We start from the raw sequence: 24,018 nt of genomic DNA on the forward strand, positions 1-24,018 counted from the left end.
CTTCACTCTGGGCCTCAATGACTCAGAAATCCACTCGATGGCACCTAGCAACAAGAACAACAAGCCATTGCTCCCAATGTGCCTGAAACGCCTCTCTGGGGAAGGCCGGCCTTCAGAGCCAGCTCATGGCCACATCGGAATTGAGACTCATTTTTTGTTACCACACCTTATTTTGGGTCCCAAAATTTAGTTTCCATTTTATTCACCAGACTTGACTACAGACATCTTTCAGATATTGTCAAAATTAATTCTATTCTCTAATAATGATTTTCTGTCAAGAGTATGTTCCCAAGCGTTTCCAAGAGACTGGAAAAACTTTCCAAAGAGTCATGTCCAGCGCCATGTTGTGCAGTGACTACAGTATTAACACAGTATATTTACCCACATAGTTCCCATGTTTTCTGCTTTCCTGAAATACGGGTGAAATCCCAAGTCTACCTCCTGAAGCACTTCCATTAGAGTCTCGTTTGGGAGAAGTCTGGTGGCGATGAATTCTCTCAGTTTTCCTTCCCTAAGAATGGCACTATTTTTTCTTTACTCCTGAAGGTAATGATTGGATATAGAAATCTGGGGTAATGTTTCTGATCTTTCAGTGTTGAAAAAATGTTTTTTCACAACATTTCAGCCTCTGTGGTTTTCTGATAATGAAGAAAGAGTCAGTGAAATTATTTTTCCCATGTGAAATCTATTGTTTTCTCTCTAGCTTCTTCCTGGGTATTTTGTTGATCTTTGTTATTCTGCAGTTGATTATGATGTACTGTATTTTTGTGCAAATAATGCACACATTATAGATATTCTTTGCCAACTGAGCCTTCCCCTTCCCGGGTACTCTTATGAGAATGGTGCCTAATTTTATTTATTTTTTTATATGTTGGTGTAAAAAACTAGCATAGCATACTTGCAAATATGCCGGTTTGGGGGGAGGGGAGCATGTGATTTGCAAAAAACACGTAACACAATATTTGCATAAAAATATATTTTCACATAGAATTCTTTAGGATTAACCTGTTGGAGTTTGCTGACCTTCTGAAGCTGTAAGTTTACGTCTTTCATCAAATTTGGAAAGTGTTTGCCCAGTATTTCATCAAATATGTTTTCCTACAGCACACATTTTCTCCACTTCTTCTGGAGTTCTAATAAATAAACAGACTTTTTCTCTAATTCTTGAGGCTCTGTTCATTTTTTTCCATATTTTTTCTCTCTTTTCAGAGTAAATATTTTAAACTCATCTTTTTTTCTCAGTCATCACCATTCTGCTCTTGAAACTATCAAATGAATTTTATTTCTACCATGTATTTTTACCATGTAAAATTTTCCTTTGCAAATAGCACCTATTATCTTTCCATTTATTTAAAAAGTGTCCGTGTTATTTCTTGGAGAATGATTAGAATAGCATTTTAAAATCTGTGTCTTATGATTTCAAGACTACAAGTCTGGCTTAATTTTATGAGAATTTTTTTCTTTTTTGTTTTTTGTTTTTAGCAGTCTATTGACCCAGTTATGTTCAGGCTCCAAGTTCTGTCCCATCTTCTGTATTCTGTGGTTCAAATGTAAGTTCAATTTTTGAAGGCTTTGCAGCTGTATTCAGATCTAATCTATGTGAGCCCCACTCAGTCTGGAACCTTGATGGCGTTCTAACCCATAGGGCGCCTCTTAAAGGATTTGATAATGCTTCTTAGAGTCAGGGCAATGCAGATGCATCTGGGGGGTGAACCAGGATTTCATGGCAAGTCTGCAGAATCTCTTTCTTGCACAGTCTCCTCTCTTTATTTCTCTCTGCTGTCTGAGTTCTGAAGGAGTGCTTTCCTGGCCCACTGGCAGGAATGCTGGGGCTTTAATCTCTTCATTCTGTTGTACACATAAGTGACTGGTTCTACCTATGGGGCCAAAGCACTGGATGGACAACCAGCCAAAAGGCTGGCAGTTGGAACCTGTCAAGAAGCACCTCAAAAGACAAGCCTGGTGATCTGCTTTTGAAAAGTCTCAGCCTTTGAGGTAGAATTCACTAGGTGCCAGTTAACAGCAGAGAGAGAGAAAATGTAATGGAGCTTTCTCTACAATATTTGGTTCTTCCATACTCTGGTCAGAGAGAAGGATTCTCCTCTGCCAGAGTTTCAGGTGTCTGCCCACCTACCCAGCTGCCTGTCTCTCTCCTTTGCGGACCTTCTATCCCATTTATATGAGAGAGGGCTTCTCTCGGAGCTGTTTCTGTCCACAACGGGTGTGCAGCTGTGAGATTTGGGCTCATTTAATTTCAGCCTCTAGAATGTTCATACTTTATGTTCTGGCTCCACCCTGCCCCCATCCACCTTCAACACTTTCCTTTGCAGAGTCCTGAGATAGTGACCCATGCATTTGTCCAGATACTTAGTTGTCAGATACCAGCATAGCCACCGGGGGCAGTGCTGGTTGTGGCTGGAGGGGCGGAGGGACTGTACACTGAAGGAGCTGCAAGACCTGGCTGCCTTGTGTGAGCAGGACGGGGGTGTGCTGAGGAGTGGGTGCTGAAGGTGCTGAGTCAAGGGGCATTTAGTATAAAGTTGGGTCAAGGAGAGTTTGTTGACAAGGATTTATTGCCGTAGCAAGGGTTCTGGAAATGGGTTTAATATGCTGTGGGATTGCTTTTGGAAGGTTGGAAAAGGCAACGGCCCAAATTCTATGAAATCGAAATGCCAGACCTACTGTGTCGGGTGTTGGAAGAAGAAATAAAAGCCTCCAATATGTGGGCATTTCTTGGAGGTCCTGAAGGACACCCATTTCATCAAAAGAATAAGGAACGTGGAGATGAGGGGAGCACCAGCAACATGGAGCTTACCCAATATGTATCCTTTGCAGGGGGTCCCTGGGTGCCACAAACAGTTAAGTATTCTATACTAGCTGAAAGTTTGGAGGTTTGAACCTAACCAAAAGAACCTCAGAAGACAGTCCTGACGATCTGCTTTTAAAGGATCACAGCCTTGAAAATCCTATTGAACACTTGTACTATGCCCACATGGGGTTGTCATGAGTTAGAAATGACTTGATGACAGCTAACAAGAACAATTCTCTATAGGATCAGGTTTTAGTGGGAGCTGGGCTGCCTAGTAGCAATGTAAATCCCAGCTGAACAGAGGCCAGGTGGAAGTACTTAACTGTCAGAAACAAGTCGTGTGTAGATTACCATAAAGGTCAGTAGCTCAGAGTATTAGTTATCTCTTGGTGCATAACAAATTCTCCCCAAACTTATCAGGTGTGAGATAAATGGAAAAATATTAAACCCATTCTGATAAATTTGGAACTAGACAAAAATTTTGCTATCACTCAACATAGTTTTTAGGTGAAGGAATAAATTAGAAAATTTAAGTAACTAGTACAAGTATTAAAAGAGATATTTAAAATAATGATGATATAATTATATACCTGCATAAAAGACAAATGCATCAAAATCAATGGTTTCTCTCCAGTATAGAATAAGGGTCTAAAATTGGCAAGGGTGGGAAGGGCAGACCGTTCTCTTTCCCCTACTACTTGACTGTACCACACTGTGTCCAAAACTGTAAAATATTTAGCAAAACATTGTTTTAACCAGAGCAGCAAAGGACCTCTATGAGGGAAAACAGTGTATTAAAGTACATAAAATGAAACCTGAATATATGCAAAAATATGCCATATTTTCAAATGGAACGTCTTGTCGATTAAATGGAGGTCCTTAAAACTAATATATAAGTGGAATGCATTTCTAGCCGGAATATTAAGATAGTTGTTTTTGAACTGTATACAGTAATCATATGCTACAAATACTACAGTAGATAACAAAGAATAGATAACAAAGAATATTCCTGTTGTTACGAGACTTGGAGGCAATTTTTGACTCAAAGCGATCCCATTTGACTGCCCCATAGGGTTTTCTAGGTTGTAATCATTATGGGAGCAGAACACCAGGTCTTTCTCCCTTGGGGACACCTGGTGGGTTCGACCTGCCACACTTTCTTTGGACTAGCAGTTGAGCACTTAATCGCTGCAAAACCAGGGCGGTTTTACCAAAGTAAAACATGAAAAAGCAGGATAGTGACAGGTGTCTACCTCTTCGGGTAACAGAACAAATTGATATTACATAGCATAGAAGCTGACAAGTCGACCAATGAAACAAAATCTGTTAAGAAGTCACAATAACTTACAAAGGTCGTATTTCAAGAAAATTATATTTATTTAATAAATGGTGCTGACTCAAGTGATCGTTCTGGGGCACAAAGCTTGCAAAAATGTGATACACAAATCATAGATTTGGGAAATCATGTGAAATGGAGATGACAAGCCTTAATAACAATTTCCATTTTACACAGAAGGATAAAAGTTACGCACTTGAACAATGAGCAGTGAATTCAAACAGTTCATTCAGAGTAAATCCACATGCCCAGTAAACATAGTCCAAGTTCAGAAAATATCAAACTGCCAGTGAAACTGGCACAATTTGAAAATCAGCACCACCTATGGCTGGCTGGGCTGTGGGGAGAAGGATGCCCTGAGAGGTGGCTGGAGAGGTGCATTATGGCAGCCTCTAGGGGAAAGACATGGCCATGGCTCTGTACTTTTAACATTCTTTGAATTGGAAATCTCACTCTGTGGAGTCTATTCCACAGAAACAAATCCTATAGTATAGAAAGGATAGTTATTATTAATATGACCAAACTTTGACTGTCCATTGATGGTGGAATGATAGAGAACTTATGGTAAAGCTACATCCTCAAGAAAACAGGGAGTCATTAGAATGAAAAAGAGTTGTAGTAGTTGAGTGGGAGAAATCTCTATAAAGTATTATGGAAGTATTACTGAAACAATCAAGGTGCAGAGAAATGTATATAAAATGAGCACATCTGGGTTAAACAATATCAATTGTTTGAATATGCTTGAATACCTGTTTATGTTTATGTGTGTGTATAAATGAGAAGACGAGGGTACATGCAAGTCTGTGTGGGCTTGTTTAAGAAGGATAAGAGAGACTACTTACCACATTGTTAACCTGAATTACCTTGGATTCACTTGTGGGAAAGAACAGGGGGAGGAGAGTTAGAACATGCAGGAAGAGTGGACTTAAAAAGCATGGATGATAATGTTTCCATTTTAGTGGTGTTATGTATGGACAAATAAATCTGTCTTGAGCAGAGAAAGCCAGAATATTCCTTAGAAGTAAGGATGGCTTTGGACATCTTATCAAGAGGGACTAGTCCCTGGAAAAGGACATCATGCTTAGTAAAGCAGAGGTCCAGGGAAAAAGAGGAAGAACCTCAATGAGATTGATACAATGGCTGCAACAGTGTGCTCAAATATAGCAACGATTATTAGGATTGCAGTGACCGGCCGAGTTTTGTTCTGTGGTGCCTAGGGTCACTGTGAGTCAGAACTGACTTGATAGCTTCTAACAACAACATGTACAAGTCCAGATAAAGTGTACTGAATTGATATCATCTATTTAAATTATTCATGTAAGTTAAAGACCCAAAAATATAGTGTTAGTGCCATATCTAATGACTTACAGAGAATCAAGGTAGAATGTCAAGTGAAAGAAGGGGCAAGAGCAATGTGGATAGAGTGAGACCAAGTTTCCATAAAAGCAAACATCCCAGCAGATGTACTTGTGTACCTGTGACTGTGTATATGTGTCCCTGCAGAGAAGTGTACGGAAGGACACATATGTGTCTATTAACATTGGATACCTTGTGGGAGTGGGAGCAAATTACATACGAGGGTGGGACCCTGATGTAACTTTTTTGTCATACAAATCTGTAATCTTGAAAATGTAATAAAAAACAATTTCAGAACTTCGGAAATTGATAAACATCATAGATACATGTATATTTTAATGTGTTTCGTTAGATATTTTAAATAGGTGAAAATTTTCTATAATGACAGACAAAAGATTTGAATCACTTGAAGGAGAGCACACCACAGACAGTAATAATCAGATCCAGTGCATTTCTTCTTGTTCTTGGAACCAGTGAGCTCTTCTGGTCTCTATAACTGGAAATGACCAAAAATAATTTTGGGAAGTCAGTAGAGTTACCCCTCAAACACGTTTGCAAGCACATGTCTACAGCTAAATGTAGAAGGCTGGACACCATGTGCGATTCACTAGGTAACTCATGAGGCTCCGGAAAATTCTCTTTCCTGGATGTGCTGGTACCACCTCCTCCCTGCCTTGACCCACTGTATAACCCGCCTTTGTGCATTCGAGGCCCTTTTCAGGTCTGAGCCTAGAGCATAGAGGACATCAACTGGGAAAGTAGCTTTTAAGAAGAAAGATGTTGATCAAAAGACTTCAGAAAGCAGTACCTCCCCAGACAGCCTCTCCCCAGCCTGGGAATGCCAACCCCTCCCACCCTGATACCTCTGAGAATCTCTGATTTTTTGTTTTGGATCCTTAGGAGACTGCAGAATTTACCTGGTCTGAACACCTTGGCTCTTCTCTGCCTGTGGCCCTCTCCCTCACAGGAGCTGTCTCTGTCACTCTGAGGCATACACACAGGACAGACTGTGGATGGAGGTGCCCATCCTAGAGGTCCTGCCCTCCTTTCCTCTGCCCTCTGCGGTCTCATCGCCCAGAGAGATGGATACATCCCTGTCATGTCCAGGGCTTCCCCACACCTGGGATTTGATGTTGTGACTGAGACTTGGTCTTTGTTGTCCACTGTTGAGCCTGGGCCTGAATTTCCCTCTTCACATCCGTACCTGTGTTCTCGCTGTTCTCCCCAGGTTAAGAACCCTCTCCTCTCTTTTGCTTCTTTCATCTCAGACGGCCTTTTTCTTCCAGTTCTTTGACCTCGGGACAGAACAGATTTGACCACGGGGGGGGGGGGAATTAACGAGATTTATTGACGTGTCAAGAACTGGAATGTACAGCTTTATTTAAAGGAGAACAAAAAGTTCCAAAGCTCTACCCCTTACCCGAGGACATACTCTACAAGAAATACCCTGTAAGCACTGGATCAACTCTTATCCAGAAATGGTTAACACCCAGGGGGATTTTTCTACACCACCTCCCACTTACATTCCCCTAATGAGGCAACAACAATGCATCCTAATCAGAACCCCAAATTCACCCTAGGAGACCAGAAGACATGGCTGGGGTGAATTCATTTTCCTTCACCGGGCCCTCCACTCCTCCTGCCAAGCCCTACCTCTTTCTCTGCCTGTATGCTGCTGGGAAGGGACCCAGAGTCCTTGGTTTAGGGCTTTATGCCCACTGCTCACCTGCAGGCAGGTTTCCTGACACCCTGCCATCTCTCTGATTCTTTCTCCTCCAAAGAACTCACTGATACCCCCTTCACCATCACACCTCAACAGGGTCCCCCTTAGCCTCCCAAGTCCCACTGAAATCCCATTCCCCTTTCCCTACTTACTCTGTGCTCATCCTTAGGGGTCCCAAGACCTCACCATCAAGATGAGGCCTGTCCTGTCCTCTCCTGGGCCAGGGGAGCCTCTGAGGGGACCTGGTGTCTGTGTTCAGCTATCTGGGGCTTCTTCCTTAGGGCTGGAGGTCTTTGTGCCCTTAGGGTGGAAGGCTGGTGGTCACAGGGGAAGGAGGCTAAGATCTTCCAGGGGAGCTGGGTTAAACGAACCTGAATGGAGGTCTCTCCTGAAGGGCCCACGTTTCCAGCCCCAAGGCCCTGCTCCTCCTAGTCCCAGGGTGCTAGCAGGTCTTTAGGTCCTTCCCCCTCTGGCCTTGGTGCTGCACCTTCTGCGGCCTGGCCTGCCTCTGCAGCCTGTCCAGCTGGTGCCTCAGCCTCTTCAATTCTTCTCTCTGCTTCTCCAGCTGCTCCTCCAGGCGCCTGCAGAGTGCTCTCATCTCCCTCACCTCCCTCTTCTTGGAGGCCATCAGGTAACGCCTGGCCAGCAGGTGGCAGCGTTGGGGCCTCCCCTGGACTGAGCCTGGTAGCGGCCTCTCCAGCAGCTCTTGAAAGAAGACCCGGCAGCTGAAGCTCTGGCTCACACCATGCGCCGCGTGCGCAACCAGGGCCTCCCGGGACTGGAACAGGCGGCCGCAGGCCACGCAGCGGAAGCCACGCTCACGGGTCACCAGCCACTCCGGGGTGGCTGCGCGGGGGCTCTCCCCATGCTCCTCCCCTTGGTCGGTGGGGTCCGAAGTACAGGTCTGGGGCCCCTCCTGCCAGGGCTCCAGGGTGCTGACCAGGGACTCAGTGTTGGCCAGACTGGGGGCAGAGCCGATGGTGCTCTCCTCAGAGAGCTCGGCCTCAAAGACCTGGGGCATCTTGCCCACGGGGGCAAAGGAGGTTTTGGTCTGCCAAGCGACCGCCGCCCCCTTGACTGTGCGCACCTGGGTGAAATATGCGCACCTGACCCATTGTTTCTCTGAAGTAGCCCTGTAGCTGGAGGAGTGAGAGGTCTGCTCGGTAGAAGATGAAGGAAAAGAGCTCTCTGATGCTTTTGGAATCTTCCTGGGCCTGGAACTTGGGCTTTTTGCTTGGAATGTTGTTGATTCTTGGGCATTTTCCTCTTGGATAGAGACCTCTGAGAATAGTAGATTTAGTTGAGCTTTCAGGGTCCTTATCCTCACCTGTGACCCCAAAGCTTTGGTCATAGGGACCCCTGGAGGCCTTTACATCACCACATCCTCCACCTCTGCAGACCCCATGGTTTCTTTCTTCTTCCCCAGAGACCCACCACCCTTTGGGGGCACTGCTGTGGAAGACAAAGTCTCTATTGTAAAGTGGCACTGTTTATGGTAGTTCATTTTTTAAGAAATTATTTTTCTTTAATTCCACATTTATTGAATTCCAATGAATTTGTTCCTTCGGAACTTAGAAATGACCTCATTCCCCTGAAACTTCATAATAAATGTGTGACGTCATTGAAAGAAGTTTTCTATGAGGGTTTTTTTCTTAGTAAATTTGGGGTGTAAACGCTCAAAGGAGAGCAATGCTCACCTCTTTTCAACCTCTTTTACTGAAAGGCTGTTTTACGGAGAAGTTATACTTAAAGAGAAGAATGCGTATATTTAGTTAAGACTCTTACGTGTATACCTCTTTCTTGTACCCTTCTTAACCAAGCTACAGTAGGGGATTAAAGTTGCTTTTCTCGGAATAGAAGCCCTTGTCCTTATTAGAGGAACTCCTTCAGCGTGAGGCAGAAAGAGATGTCCGTATCTGAGAACCTGATGCCAGAAACCTCAGACAGACAGCACACAACCACCTTAACTGGGTGTGTCTGGGTGGGTTGCCTATGTCAACCTAAAGGTCTGTGTATGTTTGTGAATATGTGGGAAAGACTGTAGACTTCAGGATCCAGAAAGAGATAGAGCTAGGTCATGTGTGTTGGATGGAGGGAAAGCTCCAGAGACAAGATCCAGAGACGGAACCTGCCAGCAGTGTGTTAGAGGGATACCGAGACCAAGGAGGGAGCAGAAAGCAGGGCTGACCCACTGAAAGGCAGAATGGGGCAGCAACAGAAAAGACAAAGGGGGTACACTAGTTGGAGAAAGGATGGAGAACTGGGAATGATAGCAGAAACTGAGGTTAGCTATAGTTGGAATTTGAAAATTCTTTCTTGCTAGGCTTTGAAAACATCATGCTGATTGAAGAAAGTTAGTCATAAAAGGACAACTACTGTATGATCTTACTTATATGAAATAAGCAAATATATAGAAACCGAAGATTATTGGGGGTTGCCAGCTGTGACAGGGAGGCGGGAAGGGCCTGAAATCTTTCACTGTCTCATCTCATGCTGTCATTCTTAATCTCTTTATACTCTCAATACTTTTTCTTTTTAAATTTATAACATTTCTATTACTTAATCATCATATAACTTGAGTTTTAAATTCAAAAAAAGAGAAATGAGTAAGAGAAGGTGCCACTGTGCAATACTTTGTGTCAGCTAGGCATCAGGGAACCAGAGTGACAGAATGCACTTCTTCTTTGCGGAAAGCTTGAGGAGAGTCACGGCAGCTACAATGACCATGTCATATAGACACTCCAGTAAAAGGGCTGCTTAACTAGAACTTTGGAAATTGGGTGAGTGGGTAGAAAGGAATGCATAGCAGAGAAACTGAAGATATATATGTATGTACATATATGTGAATTAAAATAACTTTGTGTAGCTAGTAATTGGCAATGATAATTCATCATGGATTTCTGAGCAGAAGATCCAGGTAATGATACCTGACTTCAGGAAAGTTTGCTTTGGCATTATTGTGCACAGAACACCCAAGGAAGAAATACAGCTCCTCAACGGGAGCAGATGCACTGCTTCAGCAAATCTTAGGATATAAGTTTAGAAGAAAAGCATCATCTCCCGAAGGTCATAAAAGTTGTTTGTGAGTATATACTAGATTTTCTTTTATTTTTTTTTATTGTGCTTTAAGTGAAAAGTTACAATCCACGTCAGTTTCTCATACAAAAACTTATGTACACATTGTTATGTGACCCTAGTTACTCTCACTACAATGTGACAGCACACTCCTTCTCTCCACCTGTGTTCCCTGTGTCCATTCAACCAGCTCCTGTTCTCCTCTCCCTCCTCACCTTGACTCCAGATAGGAGCTGTCCATATAGTCTCATGTGTCTACTTAAGCTAAGAATCACACTCCTCACCAGTATCATTTTATGTCCTATAGTCTAATCTTTGTCTGAAGAGTTGGTTTCAAGAATGGTTTTAGTTTTGACAGACAGTCTGGGGGTCAGGACCTCTGGGGTACCTCCATCTCAGTCAGACCATTATGTCTGGTCTTTTTACTGGAATCTGAGGTCTGCATCCCACTTTCCTCCTGCTTCATCAGGGATTCTCTGCTATGTTCCCTTTCAGTGCAGTTATTGGTGGTAGCCAGGCACCACCTGGTTCTTCTGGTCTCAGGCTGATGGAGTCTCTGCTTTATGTAGCCCTTTCTGTCTCTTGGGCACCCCTTGGACACAGTCCCCTGGAGGGACAGTGGCAGGGCTGGCAGTAGCATTCAGGATGCAGTTTCCTCAGGGGGAGACAGCAAGTCACACAGTCTACTCACAACTCCGGAACCAGAGAAGAACAGTGCTGGTGGCAAAACCTAAGTACTTGCATTCGTTTTACTGTGCGCTCAGCCCCCAAGACGGCTTCAGTAGCTGTAGATTTCCCTGCACCTGAGATAGGTGTTGCTGTGCAGCCTGAGCCATTCTCCTGGCCTTGGAGAAGGAATAAATTAACAATTGGGGGAAAAGATAATCTGCCAGCTCCACTAAGCTGGGGAGCTCAGGACAGAAGAAGCTCCTTTCCAGGCACAAATGGTCCACAGACTTTGAATACCTTTCACCCCTGCATGGACCTGTGTAGGCCCATCTCGGGAGATTAGGCCCTTGTTACTGCAATGGTGTATGTGCTGGGTATCCAACTTCAACTGTTTCACCTTGTGGTGGAGAGGTGTGTTTCTGATGTTTGACACTGCTCTGCCTATTAAACAGGGTCCTCACCTACCTACGTTGGGGGCCTGAGGACTGGTGGCTCCACCCACATCATCTAGACACCCACAACAGGGGTCCAAGGATAACAGGTGCCTCCCAGTCCTTACAAACAAAAGCGTAGGGTGCCTGTAGTCTGACTGCAGAACCCACCTACCTGTGCACTATAGAAACAGAGGTGCACTTTCCTCACAGATACTTGGGAGATGGTTCTCAGCCCCCGTCTTTGTTCAGAGTGTGACCCCCTGCTGCAACCAGATACCTGTGTCTACAACAATCACCCCTCCCCATATAAGACTATAGGACATGAGGACCTACAATTGATGACCAACTACCTAGACACCTGAGCTGAATCTATACAAGAAAAGTGAATGGACTCCTAGGCTCATATACCTGGTAACAGGTCGAACCATCTGGTGACAGGATGTTAAATCTTGAAAGTTGCAAATGACCAAGCAAGCTCACTCAAGCAGCCTATTTGGGCATATCAAAACAAAACAAAGCAAAAAGCTAGGATACAGTAGGCAAAAGTAAAAAAATAAAATAAAATAATATAGATGGCTCAGAGACAGCAGTCAATATCAAATCACATAAAGAAGCAGACCATGATCACTTCAACAATCTCTGAAAACAAAGAATCAAGGAATCTTCCAGATGAAGGTGTTTTCCTGGAATTACCAGATGTAGAATACAAAAGGTTAATATACAGAACTTTCAAGAGATCAGGGAGATCAGGCAAAATGCAGAACAAGCCAAAGAACACACAGATAAAGTAGCTGAAGAAACTAAAAAGTTTACTCAAGAACATAAAGAAAAATTTAATAGGCTGCAACAATCCATAGAAAGAAAGCAATCAGGAATTCAGGAGATTAACAATAAAATTACAGAATTAGACAACTCAGTAGACAGAGGAACAGTATTGAGGAAATGGAAAGCAGAATTGGTGAGATTGAAGATAAATAACGTGGCACCAATATATTTGAAGAAAAATCAGATAAAATTATTTTAAAAAAACATGAAGAAACCCTAAGAATCATGTGGGGCTCTATCAAGAGAAATAACCTATGAGTGATTGAAGTATCAGATTAGGGAGGGATAACAGAAAAGACAGAGAGAATTGTTGAAGATTTGTTGGCAGAAAACTTCCTTGATACCATGAAAGATGAGCAGCAGATATCTATCCAAAATGCTCATTGAACCCCACATAAGGTAGATCTCAAAAGAAAGTCACCCAGACATATTATAAAGAAACTTGCCAAAACCAAAGACAAAGAGAGAATTTTAAGAGTGGCTAGGAATAAATGAAAAGTCACCTACAAAGGAGACTCAATAAGAATAAGCTCAGACTACTTGAGAGAAACCATGCAGGGAAGAAGGCAATGGGATGACTTATATAAAGTGATGAAGGAAAAAAATTGCCAGCCAGCATCATATTATATCCAGCAAAACCGTCTCTCAAATATGAAGGTGAAATTAGGACATTTCCAGATAAACAGAAGATTAAGGAATTTGTTAAAAAAAAAAAAAAAACCTACAAGAAGTACTAAAGAGGGTTTTCTGGTAGAAAATCAACAATATCAGATATCAACCCAAGACTAGAATGCAGGACAGAGCAACCAGATATCAACCCAGGCAGGGAAATTACAAAAATAAATCAAGATAAAAAAATGCTCAGAACAGGGAAACAGTGATGTTATTATGTAAAGGATGACAATACTAAAATAATAAAGAGGGACTGAAAAATGTAGTCATAGATCTTTCACACAGAGAGATAGTCAAGGGGATAGAAAGAAGTAAAAGTTAGGTTTAAAGTTAGAAAAATAATGGCAAATATTAAGGTAACCAAAAAGGAGACTAACAATCCTACACATCGAAATAAAATACAAGAAAAACATAACAACTCGGGAAAAAAAAAATCAACAATGAATAAGAGGAAAAGACAATATACAAAGAATAACTACTCAGTACAAAAAATTAAGCAGAAAAAAGAAACTCGACAACATACAAAAAAAGATATCAAAATGATGGCAGAAAACTCATAACTACCATAATTACGCTGAATGTAAATGGACTAAATGCACCAATAGAGACAGAGAGTGAAAGAATGGATTAAAAAACACGATCCATCTATATGCTGCCTACAAGAGACACTCCTTAAAGACACAAACAAACTAAAACCACAGGATGGCAAAAATATATATCAAGCAAACAACAATCAAAAAAGAGCAAGAATGGCAATATCAATTTCTGACAAAATAGACTTTAAAGTTAAATTCACCAAAAAGGATAAGGAAGGACACTATATAATGATTAAACAGACAACATACCAGGAGGATATCACCATATTAAATATATACACACCCAATGACAGGGCTTCAAGATACATAAAACAAACTGTAACAGCATTGTAAAGTGAGATAGACAGCTCCACAATAATATTAGCTGACTTCGACATACCACTTTGGTGAAGAACAGAACATTCAGAAAGAAGCTCAGTAAAGACATGGAAGATCTAAATGCCACAATCAACCAACTTGACTTCACATACATATACAGAACACTCCACCCAACAGCAGCCAAGTATACTTTCTTTTCCAATGCATATGGAACATTCTCCGGGAGAGACCACATATTAGGCCATAAAGCACACCTTAACAGAATCCAAAACATCAAAATATTGCAAAGCATCTTCTCTGACCAGGAAGCTATAAAAGTAGAAATCAAAAACAAAAAAAAAAGCAGGGAAATGAAATCAACCACTCAGAACTTGAGCATACCTTGCTTAAAAACGACTGGGTTATAGAAGAAATTAAGGATGGAATAAAGAAATTCACAGTATCCAATGAGAATGAAAACACTTCCTACCAGAACCTTTGAGACACAGGTAAAGCATGCTCAGAGGTCAATTTATAGCAATACATGCACACATTCAAAAAGGAGAAAGGGCCAAAATCAAAGAATTATCCCTACAACTTGAACAAATAGAAAGAGAGCAACAAAAGAAACCCTCAGTCAACAGAAGAAATTAAATAATAAAAAGTAGAGCAGAATTAAATGAAATAGAGAACAGAAAAAAAAGTTGAAAGAGTTAACAAGACCAAAAGCTGGTTCTTTGTAAAAATTAACAAAATTGCTAAAACATTGGCCAAACTGACAGAAGAAAAAAAGGAGAAGAAGCAAATTACCCAACATCACAACAGACCCAACTGAAATTAAAAGAATCATATCAGATTAGTATGAAAAATCATACTCTAACAGCTTTGAAAACCTAGAAGAAATGGATGAATTTCTAGAAACACATTGCCTACCTAAACTAACAGAAACAGAGGTAGAACAATTAAATAAACCCATAACAGAAGGAGAGGTTGAAAAAGGTAATTAAAAAAATTAAAAATCTCCCAACAACAACAACAAAAGCCCTGGCCCTGACAGCTTCCCCGGTGAGTTCTACCAAACTTTCAGGGAAGAGTTAACACTACTACTAGTAAAGGTATTTTAGAGCATTGAAAAAGATGGAATACTCCCAAACTCATTCTATGAAGCCAGCATATCCCTGATACCAAAACCAGGTAAAGACACCACACACACACACACAAAATTACAGACCTATATTCCTCATGAACTTAGATGCAAAAAACCTCCACAAAATTCTACCCAATAGAATTCAATAACATATCAAAAAAATAATTCACCATGACCACGTGGGATTCATTCTAGGTATGCAGGGATGGTTCAACATTAGAAGAACAACCAAAGTAATCCACCATATAGGTAAAACAAAGGACAAGAACCACATGATCTTATCAATTGATGCAGAAAAGGCATTTGACAAAGTCCAACACCCATTCATGATAAAAACTCTCAGAAAATAGGAATAGAAGGAAAATTCCTCAACACAATAAAGGGCATTTATATAAAGCCAACAGCCAACATCACCCTAAATGGAGAGACTCTGAAAGCATTCCCTTGAGATGGGGAACCAGACAAGGATGCCCTTTATCACAACTCTTATTCAACAGTGTGCTGGAGGTCCTAGCCAGAGCAATTGGGCCAGATAAAGAAATAAAGGGCATCTAGATTGGTAAAGAAGAAATAAAAGTATTTCTATTTGCAGATGACTTGATCTTATACAGAGAAAACCCAAAAGAATCCTCAAGAAAACTACTAAAACTAATAGAAGAGTTCAGCAGAATATCAGGATACAAGATAAACATACAAAAATCAGTTGGATTCCTCTACACCAACAAAAAGAACATCAAAGAGAGAAATCACCAAATCAATGCCATTTACAGTAGCCCCCAAGAAGATAAAATACTAGGAATAATATTGTAACCAGAGACATAAAAGACCTATACAAACAAAACTACAAGACACTACTAAAAGAAATCAAAAGAGACTTACATAAGTGGACAAACATACCTTGATCATAGACAGGAACACTGAACATTGTAAAAATGTCTCTTCTACTGAAAGCGATCTATAGATATGCTGCAATTCCAATCCAAATTCCAAGGACATTTTTTAATGTGATGGAGAAACAAATCACCAACTTCATATGGAAGGGAAAGAGGCCCCAGATAAATAAAGCATTACTGAAAAAGAAGAACAAAGTGGGAGGCGTCACATTACCTGATTTTAGAACTTATTATACCGCCATAGTAGTGAAAACAGCCTGGTACCGGTACAGCAGCAGACACATAGACCAATGGAACAGAATTGAGAATCCAGACATAAATCCATTCACTTATTAGCTGATATTTGATAAAGGCTCAAAGTCAGTTAAATGGGGGAAAGATAGCCTCTTTAACAAATGGTGCTGGCATAGCTGGATATCCCTCCACAAAAAAATGAAACAAGATCCATACCTCACACCATGCACAAAAACTAACTGAAAATGGATCAAAGACCTAAATATGAAATCTAAAATGATAAAAATCATGGAAGAAAAAACAGGGACAACACTAGGAGCCCTAATACATAGCATAAACAGTACAAAAAACATTACTAACAATGTACAAGCACCCAAAGAAAAATTAGATAACTCCTAATAATCAAACACTTATGCTCATCCAAAGTCTTCCCCAGAAGAGTAAACTGATTACCGACAGACTGGGAAACAGTTTTTAGCTATAACATTTCCGATCAGCATCTGATCTCTAAAATCTACATGATAATGCAAAAACTCAACAACAAAAAGACAAATAACCCATTTTAAAAATGGGCAAAGGATAGGAACAGGCACTTCAACGAAGAAGACATTCAGGCAGGTAACAGATACATGAGGAAATGCTCACAATCATTAGCCATTAAAAAAAAAATGCCATTAGAGAAATGTAAATCACAACTACAATGAGATACCATGTCACTCCAGCAAAAAAAGGCTGCCATTAATCCCAAATCACAAAATAATAAATGTTGGAGAGGTTGTAGAGAGCCTGGAACATTTATTCACCACTGGTGGGAATTTAAAATGGTACAGCCACTTTGGAAATCAATCTGGCACTCCCTTAAAAAGCTAGAAATAGAACTACCATAGGATATGGCAATCCCACTCCTTGGAATATATCTTAGAGAAATAAGAGCCTTTATGCGAACAGATATATGCACAACGATGTTCATTGCAGCACTGTTTACAATAGCAGAAAGATGGAAGTAACCAAGGTGCCCATCAACAGATGAATGGATAAATAAATTGTGGTACATTCACACGATGGAATACTTCACACAGATCAAGAACAATGATGAATCCGTGAAATATTTCATAGCTTGGAGGAATCTGGAGGGCATGATGCTGAGTGAAATTAGTCAGTTGCAAAAGGACGAATATTGTATGAGACCACTATTGTAAGAACTCGAGAAATAGTTTAAACACAGAAGAAAATATTCTTTGATGGGTATGAGGGTGGGGAGAAAGGGAGGGAGAAGGATATTCGCAAATTTAGATAGTAGACAAGAACTATTTTAGGTGAAGGGAAAGACAACATACAATAAAGGAGAGGTCAGCATAACTGGACTAAATCAAAAGCAGTTTCCTGAATAAACCAAATGCTCCGAAGGCCAGAGTAGCAGGGGCAGCATTTGGGGGACCGTGTTTTCAGGGGACATCTAGGTCAATTGGCATAATAAAATCTATTAAGAAAACATTCTGCATCCCACTTTGGTGAGTGGCATCTGCAGTCTTAAAAACACTATCAAGCGGCCATCTAAGATGCATCCATTGGTCTCAACCTACCTGGAGCAAAGGAGAATGAAGAACACCAAAGATACAAGGTAATTATGAGTCCAAAAGACAGAAATGGCCCCGTAAATCCGAGACTACATCAGCCTGAGACCAGAAGAACTAGATGGTGCCCATCTACAACCGAAGACTGCCCCGACAGGGAACGAAACAGAGCATCCCTGACGGAGCACGAGAGCAGTGAGATTGCAGACCTCAAAGTCCCATAAAAAAATCAGACTTAATAATCTGACTGAGACTAGAGGAACCCTGGAGGTCACGGTCCCCAGACCTTCTGTTGGCCCAAGGCTGGAACCATTCCCAAAGCCAACTCTTCAGACAGGGATTGGACTGGATTATAGGGTAGAAAATGATAGTGGTGAGGAGTGACCTTCTGGTCTCAAGTGGACACATGAGACTATGTGGGCAGCTCCCGTTTGGAGGGGAGATGAGAAGGCAGAGGGGGACAGAAAGTGGCTGAATGGACACGGGGAATACAGGGCTGAGAGAAGGAGTGTGCTGTCTCATTAGTGGGAGAGGAACTAGGAGTACATAGCAAGCCATATACAAATTTTTGTATGAGAGACTGACTTGATTTGTAAAGTTTCACTTAAAGCACACACACACAAAAGATGGAAAGAATACACAGAGTCACAGTACCAAAAGAAATGGTCGACTTTCAGTCGTTTCATGAGGTGGCATATGATGAAGAACTGGTAGTAGTGAAGCAAGAAGTCCAAGCTACACTGAAGGCACTGGCGAAAAACAAGGCTCCAGGAGCTGACAGAATACCCACTGAGTTGGTTCAACAAACAGATGCAGCACTGTACATGCTCACTCCACCATGCAAAGAAATTTGGAAGCTAGCTACCTGGCCAACAGACTGCAAGAGATGCACGTTTGTGTCCATTCCAAAGAAAAGCGATCCAACAGATTGTGGAAGTTATCAAATGTAAATCATAGTATTAGTAAATATGGTAAACAAACAAACAAAGAAACTCTATCTACTCTACAGTGAATATGACATTCTATCCCCAGGAGATCTAGTGAGTTTATGATGTTTTTGTTAGGTGCTGTTGAGTCAGTTCCAACTCATAGCGACCCTGTGTACAACAGAACGGAACAGTGCCCAGCCCTGGGCCTTTCTCATTGCTATGTCTGAGCCCACTGGTGCAGCCACAGTGTCAATCTGTCTCATTGAGGCTCTTTGTCTTTTTCACTGACCCTCTACTTTACCAAGCACGATGTCTTTTTCCAGGGGCTGATTCCTCCTGATAATATGTCCAGAGTACGTGAGACCAAGTCTTGCCACCCACCTTTCTAAGGAGCATTCTGGCTATACTTCTTCCAAGACAGGTGTGTTCATTCTTCTAGCAGTCCATGGTATATTCATCATTCTTCACCAACAACATAATTCAAGTTTCTGTTCTTTTGTCTTCCTTATCCATTGTCCAGCTTTAGGATGCATATGAGGCGACTGAAAATATGATGGCTTGGTTCAGGCACACCTTAGTCCTCAAAGTGACATCTTCAATTTTTAACACTTTAAAGAGGTCTTTTGTAGCAGATTTGCCCAATAAAATATGTCATTTGATTTCTTGACGGCTGCTTCCATGGGTGTTGATTGTGGATCCAAGTAAAATGAAATCCTTGACGACTTCAGTATTTTCTCTGTTTATCATGATTTTTTTATTGTTCCAGTTGTGAGGATTTTTGTTTACTTTATGTTGAAGTGTAATCCATACTGAAGGCTGAAGTCTTTGATCCTCATCTTCAAATCCTCTTCACTTTCAGTAAGCAAGTTTGTGTCATCTGCATGTCTAGGCTGTTAATGAGTCTTCCTCCAGTCCTGGTGCCCCTTCTTCTTCATATAGTCCAGCTTCTTGGACTGTATGGATTATATGTTTTTTTAAAGACACTGAGTTTTTGGTAATTTACTATGGCAGCCCTTGAAAATGAATACAGAGCCCTTCACCAAGGACAAGTCAAGTTAGCACCAAAAATGCTCCTGTAAGGGTAGCCACGTAACATGAGACATGGCAGTTTTTAAAAGTATGAACTAAAACTTTCAGCTTTGACAAAGAAAGGGCTCCTCTAAGTCCAAGTTCTAAGTCCATTGCTGTTGGGTCAATTCTATCTCATAGCGACCCTAAAGGACAGAGTAGAATTGACCCATAGGGTTTCCAAGGAGTGGCTGGTAGATTCGAACTGCTTGGATAAGTATTGTGAAAAAATACAACCCTGACACACAACTTTTCTGAGCTTAGTATTAAAACAAAACAAAACAAAAAGTCGCTATTGAGTGGATTCTCACTCATAGGGACCCTATAGGACAGAGTAGAGCTTCCCCACAGGGTTTCCAAGGAGCGACTGGTAGATTCAAACTGCAGACCTTTTGGTAGCACCCAAATGCATAATCATCGCACCACCAGTGGCTTTCAAATCAGCTATAGGCTGATGATCTCCAAATTCTTAGAACCCAGAAAACTACTCTACGTCTGAGTGGTATCCACAGCTGGGAACTGTTCTCCACACTTGGACGAACTCAGACATCCAAATCTAACATGTACAGAAAAAAATCTTTTGGTCATTTTCTCAAGCTTGTTCCTCCATGGTTTTCCACATGGTAGAGAATGGCTCTGGTGACCATGCTCTCATGGTAGCCTGAATTCTAGAAGTCACCTTTGATTCTCCATTCCCCTCATCCCATACATCTGATCCACCAGCAATTCTTGGCAGCTCAAGCTCCAAAGTTCACCTCAAGCCTGCCCACTGTTCCCACCTGCACTACCACCATCACTCCTCACCCTGACCACTGCAGAAGCATCCTCACCAGTCCTCTGTATTTGCTGTCTTCAAGTTCTCCTGGGCTACAGTTAATTCCTGGGACACATTCTTTCTCAAGACCATTGAACAATAGAAGGAGAAGGGCATTTAGTTGTATGCTACCTCCTCCGCTTGAGCTGCATGCCCCTCAGAAATCACTTTTCACTGTCCACTCTATAATGTCTCTATTCCAATTTCCTGTCTTTGGCCGCACTGCTTTGATAGCGTGCATGCATATGTGCTTCAGGGGTCATGTAGACAGATGCCCTGGAGGAATTTTTCTTAGTACAATCATGGTCGTGTGCCATCAAGAGATTCTGACTCATATCAACCTTGTATGACAACTTAGAATTGCCTCACAAGGTTTCCTAGGTTGCAGTCTTTATGGCGCAGCCCTGGTGGCCCCGTGGTTAAGAGCTCGGCTGCTAACCAAAGGGTGGACAGTTTGAATCCACCAGTTGGTTCTTTGCGGAAAAACATGGCAGTCTGCTTCTGTAAAGACTTATAGCCTCAGAAACCCTATGGGGCAGTTCTGCTCTGCCCTATAGCGTCACTATGAGTCGGAATTGATTCAACAGCAACTGGTTTGGATTTTGTTTGGTTAGAATCTTTACGGGAGCCCATCTCCAGATCTTTTCAACCCCTGAGCTGGTGGGTTCCAACGGCCCACCTTTCAGTTAGCCAAGCACTTAACCGTTGCACCTCCAATACTTAACTCTGCGCCGGAGAGGGCCCTCTCCTGACGTCTCCCGTCTCCTCACACCGCACACCTAGGCCTTGTCCTTGCTTCTAGACCCCACCCTCCCCTCTGGAGGCCCAACCCCCCCACGCCCGCCCCACACCCGGGCCGCTGGGGGGGGCCGGCAGCCATGTTCCTCGCCGTCCAGCCAGTTATTCCCGGAAGCGCCCGGACGGGTGGTGAGGGGCCCGGGCGGATGGCGCGCCTTAGAGAGGATGGTGTTCGTGCTGCTTTCCGTGCCGTGTTCTCTGAAAGGTATGAAACTCCGACACCTGGCTGGAGGGACCCGCTCCCAGACTGAACAAGCCCGGCCCCTCGAAGGTGTGGAGGGAAGGCGCCAGGAGGGCGGTTCCCAGTCCCAGCATCCCGTGGGCTCCAGAGGTTGGAGAGTCCGGACGTTGGGTTAGCAGCTGGCATCGCCCCCTCCGGCGTACCCCGTCCCGAGTGATCCCCAGGGGCGGACGCTGCGTGGGGGCCGGCGGACGCAGCCACTCTAGGGGCTGCGAGAGGGAGCCTCTGGCCGGGGAGACGCAGCTGGTCTGCGAAATTTGCATCCCCGTGGATTTGCGGGGGGCGGGGGGGGTCCAGCCGCAGGATCCAGCTGCGGAGTGCCCTCGGGCCTGGGGGCTTGAAGGGCTTGGGGAGAAAGGCCGTGTCCAGGGCTGCGCCCAGGTCCCTCCTCTGCCCGGGGCGGGTTTGCGGGCCAAGCTGGGGGATGGGGGCCTGCCCACCCCGCCCCCCACCTGCTCCCTATGCCAGGGGGGAAACCAAGGCCCAGAGTTCGCCCGGGGGGTGAGATTCCAGACTGAGGGCGGGGCACTCGCCCCCATTCCTCCTCCCACCCCCACCAGACTCCGTAGGGTGCCACGGACAGGGGAGAGAGGGATCCCCCGCCCAAGGCCCTGCTGCCCCTTACTGTTTTGGGCACTGTGCCTGGGAGGCTGAGGCACCCCGCGCCCGCGCCCGCGCCTGGCTAGTCTACTCTCGGGGCTGGGGCGTCGGCGCGGCCCCACCGGGAAAGGAAGGGGTACTGGGAATCTGTGGAGCAGCGCGGGGATCCTACTCCTTGTGGAAGCAGCAGCGATTCAGTGTGTGTTAACAGTGTGGATGCCGGGTCCCGCTCCCCCTCTGGGTGGCGGGGGTGGGGGTAGCAGGAAGGGGTCCTGAGTGCCCATGTTGTTTGTTAACTTAAACGTTTGTGCGGCGCTGTGTAGCGGTAGCTGTGGACGAGGTCTCTGGTGCTGAGGGGATTTGAGGGTTCCTCACACTGGCGGGATTTGGAGCCTCTACCCTGGTGGCAGTGGGTTCAGTGGGTTACCCTGGTGGCGTAGTGGTTACGTGCTAAGGCTGCTAGCCAAAAGGTTGGCAGTTTGAATCCACCAGGCGCTCCTTGGAAACTGTGGGGCAGTTCTACTCTGTCCTATAGCGTCGCTATGAGTCAGAATTGACTCGATGGCAACGGGTGTGTTTTGTTTTTTTTTAGGTTGGAGATTAGGTGTCTCTCAGGCTGACATTTGAAAGTCTGGAGCTGACGGTTTATGAGGGTTTCTAAGGGTTTTAAGCGCTCCGGCCATGGGCACCAACCCGATCTTCCAGCACCTGCGGACGGACCGCCCCCCCCCCGGGGGATTGGCTGCTCTGGGACCCGGAGCCCAGAGGGCGGTGAGAAGCTGACAAACGTGAGTGATGTCCTGCAGGCTCCAGTTGGCGGTGCAGCCCTGCTCACATGGTCTCAATACGGGCAATCGGGCAGTCGGCTTCGTGCCTGGGGGTGGTTTCCGAATGTTCCCTCGTGTCCCCCGACCCGTGCGGGGCGACAACTCTCCCCTGGGCGGGTACCTAGTAGAGGCCTGCAGGGCATCAGGGTATGGAGGGGCAGAGCTTGGGCGGGGAGGGCGCGGCCCTGCAGGTTCCTGTACATGACCACGGCGGGGGGGTGCGGGTCGTGAAGGCTGGGCCTGGTAGAGGACCCACTAGGTCGCACAGAAGGAGTGGGTTAGGATAATCATAGCATTAATGGGAGTATTGAGAGAGCGCCCTGGGGCGTTGGGTCCCTGGGGAAGAAAAGCTTCTGCTGTCGCCACTAGAGCGGTACCCAGGTCGTCCCGGCTTAGGTCCAGGAGGTTCCCATGCTCAGAGGGCCTGGTGGGCAGAACAGAACCGGCGGTGCGCGCGCCCTCTCGCGGCCTTGCACCGAATCGCTGAAGTCCAGTGTCAGGCGATTCTAAGCCATGGTTTTGGAACTGAATAGTGAAGCAGAGCAAATGATGCAGTGCCTTGATGGGACCGGTGGAGACAACAAGAAGCAAAGCACAGCTCAAACTTCAAAATTCCACTGAGTGTTAGTAGGATTTGGAGGAAGAAAATAGACGGAGAGTCGAGAGGCCCAGAGATGCAGAAGGGTTAGAGGATTAGGGTTAGGGGTTAGGGTTTGGTGTTAGGGGTCCAGGTTTGGGGGTTAGAGGTTTGGGAGTTAGGTTTAGGGGTATAGGTTTTAGGTGGTTGGGGGTTGGGGTTAGGGCTGGGGTTACTAGGCTCGGGCACAAGTGGTTTAGGGTTAGGGTTAGAGTGAGGCTGAGGTTGATTCCCCAGTCTTGTGTACCGTCTTTCCTTCGCCAGAGTTACCACCGATCTGTTGTTTGGTTGGAAACCCTGGTGGCGTAGTGGTTAAGAGCCACCGGTGCTAACCAAAGGTCTGCAGTTCGAATCCACCAAGCACTCCTTGGAAACTCTATGGGGCAGTTCTAATCTGTCCTGTAGGGTCGTTATGAGCTGGAATTGACTCGACAGCAGTGGGTTTGGTTTTTTTGGTTATTGTT

At 44.1% G+C, this 24,018-nt stretch overlaps 1 long non-coding RNA gene across 1 annotated transcript in view; it reads right to left on the reverse strand.

The window, feature by feature from the left end:
- Positions 1 to 5,274: 5,274 nt before the first annotated feature.
- LOC135229625 (uncharacterized) overlaps positions 5,275 to 24,018 on the reverse strand; it is a 152,098-nt gene continuing 133,354 nt past the window's right edge. Inside the window, exons 8-9 of the long non-coding RNA XR_010320302.1 lie at positions 6,706 to 6,796; positions 5,275 to 5,997 (exon numbers count right to left, since the gene is read on the reverse strand). This is a non-coding gene — a long non-coding RNA (uncharacterized LOC135229625). The remainder of the gene's footprint in view (positions 5,998 to 6,705; positions 6,797 to 24,018) is intronic.

Source organism: Loxodonta africana, unplaced genomic scaffold, assembly GCF_030014295.1.
Source record: "Loxodonta africana isolate mLoxAfr1 unplaced genomic scaffold, mLoxAfr1.hap2 scaffold_43, whole genome shotgun sequence".
NCBI classification, from domain to species: domain Eukaryota; kingdom Metazoa; phylum Chordata; class Mammalia; order Proboscidea; family Elephantidae; genus Loxodonta; species Loxodonta africana.